An 8,860-nucleotide genomic window follows, 5' to 3' on the forward strand; every position below is an offset into this window, starting at 1 on the left:
AGAGTTTAAGGGGAGGGGAGGGGGAAAGGGAGGGGAACAGAGAAAAATGTATAGCTCCATAAAATCAATAAAAAACCAGAGCAGAATGAAACACCTCACGCAAGATTAAAATAGAGAATATAGTAATAAACAGAAAGAATAAAATACTATTTCTACTCAAATATTAAAACCTTATTTAAAGGACACAAAAGATTTGATATGGCAGGACATTGAATCTAATGTTTTTACCTCTTGAATCTATCACCACAGAGATTTGTCAACCATGTGGTGCTAAGCATACTGAATGGGAGGCATAACTATCTTTCAAGATGGTAGGAAACTTTTTGTTTGCTGAGGAAGAGTGTGGGGGGGTCAAACATAGTGATCTCATAGGTCAAGACAGAGATTCCAAGACAACCCCAGGGTTTTTTTTATTTATATCAGGATGAAAATGGCAATTGGGAACATAAATTGAAATTTGTATTGATCTGGTGACTGATTTAAAGGAAAGCAGCTAAAAGTGTTGGCTTTAGAAGTTATTTTTGACCTGTCTACTTGTCAGAGCAGTGACTAACCATGGGTTGTATTGCTGCACTGGGCAGCTCTGACAATGATGCCTACCTTTCAAAGCGACTTACTAAAACAAGCATCGCAATTAACCTGTGGTTATGCATGGAAAAGATCAAGGTGACCTCACAGAAGTCCGAAATGGGTAGAGAAAGTCTAAGACAGCTACATGTGTGGGTTTTGTATAACATGTAACCTTTTAAAATAAAGTGATCTGCATTGGCTCACGTAGACTGTGGGAAGGCTTGGCGAGGAACACTCTTGGGTATATTCAAGTCTGTATAAATGACTCTCAATGTGTCATCCGAAAGCTGTTAGGATTGAAAAAGGCACTGGAACCAATTCTTTCTTTTGTCTCCAGGAGGATTCGAACAGCCCACTCTCCTGGACTGAGAGCAAAGTCTTTTTCACACCTCTCCCAAAGATACTGGTGCTGAAAGCATGCCTGGGCCATATGTAAGAGGCGGTGAGTGCAAAGACAGCCCTGCTGGTGCCCCCCCCCCCCAGTGGCTTTTAAAGGGCAGAGGCAAACTGACATGCCACCCTCTTCCTACTCACACTCTGTAACTCCTGCTGCTTGTTGTACCACATTTGGGAGTTATCCTTACAGAGGTTACGGGAATTTGATAAAGCAAAGCATCTTTTTTTTTTTTTTTTTTTACATAGGGAAGGATATCTATGAATTTGAAGTTCTCAAAATTGTAATGGAGGCTAAGGTTACTTTAAAGATCAAATTCAATAGTGAAGATATCCTCAAGCTAGTGAAATGTGAAATATAAGATGTTGTGTGGCAGAAATAAATATGAGTTAACTTTGAAGGCTGTTGGCATTGCTCAGGAGTAGAGTGCTTGTTGAGTATGACTGAGGTTCTGTATCCTCAAACATTGAAAACAATCAGTTATAAGAAGAAATGGCTGTCCACTTGGTGATCAGATGGGATTCTTTTCTGTCCACTGAATTTCTCACTCATTTCTACCCACTGAACTTCTCACTGAGTTTTGGTGATCATCAGTTACTATTATCATATCAGATTATCACACTGTAAGACAGTCTACTGGTTTGAAATACTTCTAGCACTAAATGTTGACAAAATTCTTCCACAATTTTAGGCTGAGGAAGTAGCTCCCTTGGTGAGTACTTCCCATAGCATGAAGGAGCTGAGGGTTCAATCCCAAGCACCACATGCAGCAGATGTGATATTGCACACCTGCAATGTCAGTGCTCAGAAAGTGAAGGGAGAATTAACCTATTAAGGTCATCCTTCACTCCAGGCCAGCCTGGAAGACAGGAGATGCTGACCATTTGCAAATAAATCTTTAAGCAAGATTCTGTTCACGATTTGCTTATTATCCCATTCCAGGGACTCTATTCAGGACCACCGAGTTGCTTAATAACCAAAGTTACCTCATTATGATTTTGAGAACAAGGCTGGTAAAAGAGAACATTGATAGTGAGAGTTAGGTCCAAATCCATCAAGTATTTTAAAATATTGTCATTGACCTAAAAAAAGTTCATAAAATAAGAAGCTTGGATGTTTAAGCTCCTAGAAGCCCAGTCCACTGCACAGGCATGCAGCAGCTGTATTCCCACGGGTAAGAAACTGCAATGCTGTGAAGCTGTTGTGAACTATTTAACTTTACAGTAATCAGTTGGAAAACATGGAAAGTTAGAAAACTTGAATAGTTTACAAATTGTATGCTAGCATTCACCCCACTAATGCTGTGCATATTTGCACATATTTGTTGGATAGATTTGTACATATTTCTTCTTAAAATTTCACTCCTGTGTGCTCTTTTAAAAATGACTTCTCTCCCATTAAACACACTACAATTATGTTGAGGGAAAAAACAAAGCAAGTAAAAACAAACACATTTTCAAGGCATTTGACACAAATGAATTTACTTTTCAGGAAAATTATATTCCTATACAATCAGCTTCAGATTCTTACTTTGTAAATTTCAACCTGAAATATTATGCTATTTAAAAGTTAGTAAAGTAGAATGTTATCTAAATTTTGTGAATTCCTGAGTTAATTATGTACTTATTGTATGTCTATGTTAAATAATAATGTACTCTTGCTATTATCTTTATTTATATACAATCATAGTACTTATGTATTTGGAATTATCTAAGTCCTGTAGAGAAAACTCTGCAACTTAGAATCTGAGGAAGAATACATTGTTGATAAATTCTATCACTTAATACAAGTTACCAATGGTAAAACTTTTAAATAGTAATCTGTAGGGCTGCGGAAATAACTCAGGCTAGAGGGCTTACCTTGTCTAAGCAAGACTGGACATTCAATTATCAGAATTACACACAGCAAATAATGTGTAGTATCAGTAAGCATTCAGTGTGTACCATTCACTCCGGAAAGGACATTCAGATAGTCTTATCAAACCATTTCTGGTTGCTTGCTACTTCAGTATAACTGAAACACACACAAAAAATTTTCCAAGAACTACCTACATGAAGACAATAGGTATGCTCAGAGAAGAAATGGATGAATCCCTTAAAGAAATCCAGGAACACACAAACAATGGAAAGAAACAACAAAACTGATCAGGACCCCGAAAATGGAATTAGAATTAATAAATGAAACATAAACTAAGGGAATTCAGGAAATGAAAATATTAGGAATTTGAACAGGAATTAAAAGATTCACCAACAGAATAAAAGATATAGAAGTGAGAATCTCAGGCATTGACGATACCATAAAAGAAATGGATATATCGGTCAAAGAAATTGTTATGTCTAAAAACACTCCTGACACAAACAGCATGGAAATCTGTAACACTATGAAAATAATAAACCTAAGAATAGTAAGAATAGATGTTCTCTGGTCCACAACTCTGACAGAAGTCCTCTGCTCTCCCAGAAGTGAAGCCAGCAGCTGGAACCACAGGTAAGACCTCTCCTGCAGATAACCCAATGCTGCCTCATAGCCTACCCAGCTTCCCAACACCCTTCTCTCCATATCCTGGCCCACAGCAGCAGCAGAAGCCCATTGCTCTCTTGGAGACCATGTGATTACTCAAGATTTCAAATAAGACCCCACCAAAATCACCTCATGCTTCCTCAGAGCCTGCCCAGTTTCCTGAACAGCGCCCATTCCCCTACACATCCTGGCCCACAACTCTGGCAGAAACTCATTGTTCTACTGGAGGCCATGATGCTCTGAACTCTAGAAGCCCTTTGCTCTACCAAAACCCCAGTGGCCAAGCCTGTACCCCAAGTCTCGGAAACCCTTGTTCTTTCAGAGTCCACACCAGCTCCCAGAATCTCATCCCCTAGAGGTAATGCCAACCACTCAAACTCCAGAGAAGTCACCCTACTGGACCTGAGGACTCACCAGCCACCAGACCTACAGGCTCCTCAGGACAGAAGACCAGAAAAAAAGGAAAGCAAGGGACAAAACAACCATTCATCAAGGACAATCTCAGAAATCGGCACCTAAACCTATAATTACTCCAAACCCAGATGCCTAGAAGCCAGCAGAAAAACACAATGAACAATAACCAGAACAATATGTCACCACTAAAACACAGCTAGCCTACTTCAGCATGCCATCGATATGCCAACACAGCTGAAGCACAAGAGAATGACCTTAAATCCAATCTTATGAAGACGATAGAGGCCCTTAATGAAGAAGTAAATAAATCCCTTACAGAAATCCAGGAAAACACAAACTGATAGTTAGAGGAAAGCAATCAATCCCTTAAAGAATGTCAAGACAGCCAAGAAAAGAAAAAAAAAACAAACAAACAGGAAAGGATAATGAATAAAACTGTTCAAGTCCTGAAATAGAATAGAAATAATAAAGAAAACACAAATTGACATCTTCTGGAGAAGAAAAGTCTAGGTAAGCAATCAGGCAATATAGATGCAAGCACCATCAACAGAGTCCAAGAGATGGAAGAGAGAATCACAAGCTTAGAAGATAAGTTAGAAGTTATAGATACATCGGTCAAAGAAGGTGATAAGTCTAAAAACTTCCTGACACAAAATATCCAGGAAATCTAGTACACTATGAAAAAGACAAATCTAAGAATAATAGGAATAGAAGAAGAAGAATCCCAGTTCAAAGACCTAGAAAATATTTTACAACATCATAGAAGAAAATTTCCTAACAGTAATACAGACATGCCTATTAAGGGATGTTCTTTAAGAAGCTTAAAGAACATCAAAACTATTGGAACAGCAAATAAAACAACCATTGTCACATAATTATCAAAACACTAAATGGACATAATAAAGAAAGAATATTAAAAACAACAAAGGCCAAATAATATATAAAGGCAGACCTATTAGAATTACACCTGGCTTATCCATAGAAACTTTAAAAGCCAGAATTACCTGACTCTAAGAAATCACAGATACAAGCCAGAACTACTAAACCCAGCAAAATATATAAAGAAAACAACATATTTCACAGTAAAGTCAAATTTACACAATATCTCTCCAAAAATCCAGCCTTATAGAAGGTACTAGACATAAAACTCAATCACAAGGAAGATAATTATACCCATGAAGACACCAGAAATAAATAGTCTCACACAAGGTAAACCAAAAGAAGGGAAGCACAATTTTACACACACCCCACCACCACCACCAACAACAACAGAAGCACCACCAGCACCACCACAAAATAACAGTAAATAACAGTCATTGATTATTAATATCTCACACTATCAATGAACTTAATTTCCCAGTACAAAGAATAGGCTAACAGAATGAGTGAGAAAGCAGGATTCATCCTTCTGCTGTGTATAAGAAACACCTGTCCACGTTAACAATAGACATTACTCCAAAGTAAAGTGTTGTAAAAAGATTTTCTGGCAGACGGACCCAAGAGCAAACTGGAGTAGTCCTTTTTATATCTAATAAGATAGACCAAAATTAATCAAAAGAGATAGGGAAGAACACTTCATACTCATCAAAGTAAAAGTCAACCAAGATGACATTTCCCTTCTTAACATCTATGCCCCAAACAAACATTACCCACTTTTGTAAAAGAAACACTGTTATAGCTTAAATCACATATTGACCCTCACAAAGCAATAGTGGGAAACTTCAATACCTAACTCTCATCAGTGGACAGGTCATCCAGACAAAACCTAAAAGTGAAATAATGGAGCTATCAGACATTATGTCTCAAATAGACCTAACAGATATCTACAGAACATTTCACCCAACACAAAAGAATATACCACTTCTCAGGACCTCACAAAACTTTCTCCAAAATCTACCACATACTCAGTCTCAAAACAAGTCTCAATAGACACAAGAAAACTGAAATATCCCTGTATCCTATCAGATCACCCTAGGTTAAATCTGGGTTTCAACAACAACAGAAACAACAGAAAGCAAACAAATTCATGGAAACTGAACATCTCTATACTGAATAACTACTGTGTCAAGACAGAAATAAAGAAAGAAATTAAAAGCATGCTAGAATTTAATGAAGATGAGTGCATAATATACTCAATTTATAGGACACAATGAAAGCTGTGCTGAGAGGAGAGTTCAGAGCACTAAGTGCTTCATAAAGAAATTGCAGAGAACTCATACCAAGAACTTAAGAGCACAACTAAAAGCTCCAGACCAAAAAGACAAAACCCACCCAAGAGGAGTAGAGGGCAGGAAATAATCAAAATCATGGCTAAAGTCAATAAAATAGAAAAAGAGGACAATACAAAGAATTAATGAAACAAAAAATTGATCTTTGAGAAAAATCAACAAGATTAACAAAGCCTTATCCAAAACTAACTAAAAGGCAGAAAGAGAATGTCTAAATTAACAAAATCAGAAATGAAAAGGCAGATATAAAAACAGACATTATGGAAATCCACAGACTTATTAGGTCTTACTTCAAAAATATGTATGCCACAAAAACATAAAATCAAAATAAATGGACAAATTACTCATTACCACCTATTAAAGTTAAATCAAGATCAGATAAACAATTTAAATAGTACTATGATTTTAACTCAGAATTATACCAGACCTTCAAATAAGAGCTAATAACAATACTCCTCAATTATTTCACAAAATATAAATAGAAGGAACATTGCCAATTCATTTTATGAGACCACAGTCACCCTGATTCCCAAACCACACACAATCTCAAGAAGAAAAGAGAATTACAGACCAATTTCCCTCATGAACACTGATGTAAACATACCCAATTAAACACTCACAAACTGAATCCAAGAACACATCAAAAAGATGGTGCACTACGATCAAAAAACATCACCCATCACCCCAGAGATGTAGGGATTGTTCAACATATGAAAATATGACAATGTAATCCATCATATAAACTACTGAAAGAAAACCCCACATGATCATCTCATTAGATGCTGAAAAACCTTTCACAAAATTCAACACCCTGTCATGATAAAACTGTTGGAGAGATCAGGAATAGAAGGGATATAGCTAAGCATAATAGAGGCAATTTACAGCAAACCTATAGCCAACATCAAATTAACATCAAATTAAATAGAGAGAAGCTCAAACAATTCCATTAAAGTCAGGAACAGATGAGGTTTTCCACTCTCTCCTTATTTCTTTAATATAGTACTTGAAGTTCTAGCAGAGCAATAAGACAATTAAAGGAGATGAAAAGGATACAAATTGGAAACAAAGAAGTCAAAGTATTGCTATATATAATTGATATGAAAGTATACATAAGCAACCCAAATAATTCTACCAAGGAGTTCCACCAGCTGACAAATACCTTTAGTAAGTGACTGGATACAAAAGTAACTAAAAAAACAGGAGTCCTCCTATATATATAAAATAAACAGGCTTAAAAAGAAATCAGGAAAATAATATTTTTCCCAAAATCCACAAACAATATAAAATATTTTGGGGTAATTCCAACAAAGTGAGTGAAAGAAAACATGACATATGTCTTTTGTATTACAATGATGTCAAGTCTTTGAAGAAAGAAATTGAAGAAGATATCAGAAAACAGAAATTTCTTCCAGACTTATGAATCAATTGAATTAGCATAATAATAATGGCCATCTTACCAAAAGCAATCTACAGATTCAATGCCACCCCCATTATAATTTGAACACCATTCTTTAAAGTACTTGAAAGAACAATACCCAACTTCGTCTGGAAAAACAAAAATCCAGGATAGCTAAAACAGTCCTGTACAACATAAGAACTTCAGGAGGTACACACGATATTGACATAAAAACAGACAGGTTGATCAATAGAATTGAATAGAAAACACATACATAAATCCTGATTTTCACAAAGAAACCTGAATGATACAGTGGAAAGAAAGAAAATATCTTCAACAAATGGTGCTGGTGTAACTGGATGTCAGCATGTAGAAGACTATAAATAGATACATATCTATCACCTTCACAAAACTCAAGTGCAAATGGATCAAAGACCTCAGCATAAATCCAGATATACAGAACCTGATAGAAAAGAAACTGGGGGATAGCTTTGAAGGCACTGGCATAGGAGACAACTTCCTGAACAGAACAACAGTATAGGGACTAACAACAACATTTAATAAACGGAACCACATGAAACTGACAATCTTCTGTAAGGCAAATGATACTGTCAATTAGGCAAAAACTGAGGGCTAATCTTCAAAATATATATAGAACTCAAGAAAATAGACATCATAAAGTCAAATAATCCAATTAAAAATGGGTTACAAAACTAAAAAGAGAATTCCCAGCAGAAGAATCTCAAATTGCCGAGACTTACTTAAAGAAATGTTCGACACTGTTAGCCATCAGGGAAATGCAATCTGCAGTGACTGGGATTCCATCTTCCACCTGGCATAATAGCTAAGATCAAAAACACAAGTACCAGCTCATGTTGGAGAGCATGTAGAGCAAGGGGAACACTCCTCAATATCTGATGAAATAGTAAACTTGTACAGCCGCTTTGGAAATCAATGTGAACTTTCTCAGAAAGCTGCCAATTAACCTAACTCGGGACACAGATATACCACTCCTGGGCATATAAACAAAATACCCTTCATCCAACCACAAGGACATTTGCTCAACTCTGTTCATAGTGGCTTTATTCAAATACTCAGGAGTTGTAAACAACCTACATGTCCTTCAACTGATGAATGGAAAGGAAAATCTGGCACATTTATACAATGGAGTATTACTCAGTTGCTAAAAATGATAACATCATGGAATATGTAGGAAAATGGATGGAACTAGATAAAAATCATCCAGAGTGGTACCCTAGCTCTAGAAAGGCAAACACGGTATGTACTCACTTATAAGTAGATATTAGCTATCAAGTCATCATGCAATCCACAGACACC

Source organism: Myodes glareolus, chromosome 11 (assembly GCF_982192425.1).
Source record: "Myodes glareolus chromosome 11, mMyoGla1.1, whole genome shotgun sequence".
Lineage (NCBI taxonomy): Eukaryota > Metazoa > Chordata > Mammalia > Rodentia > Cricetidae > Myodes > Myodes glareolus.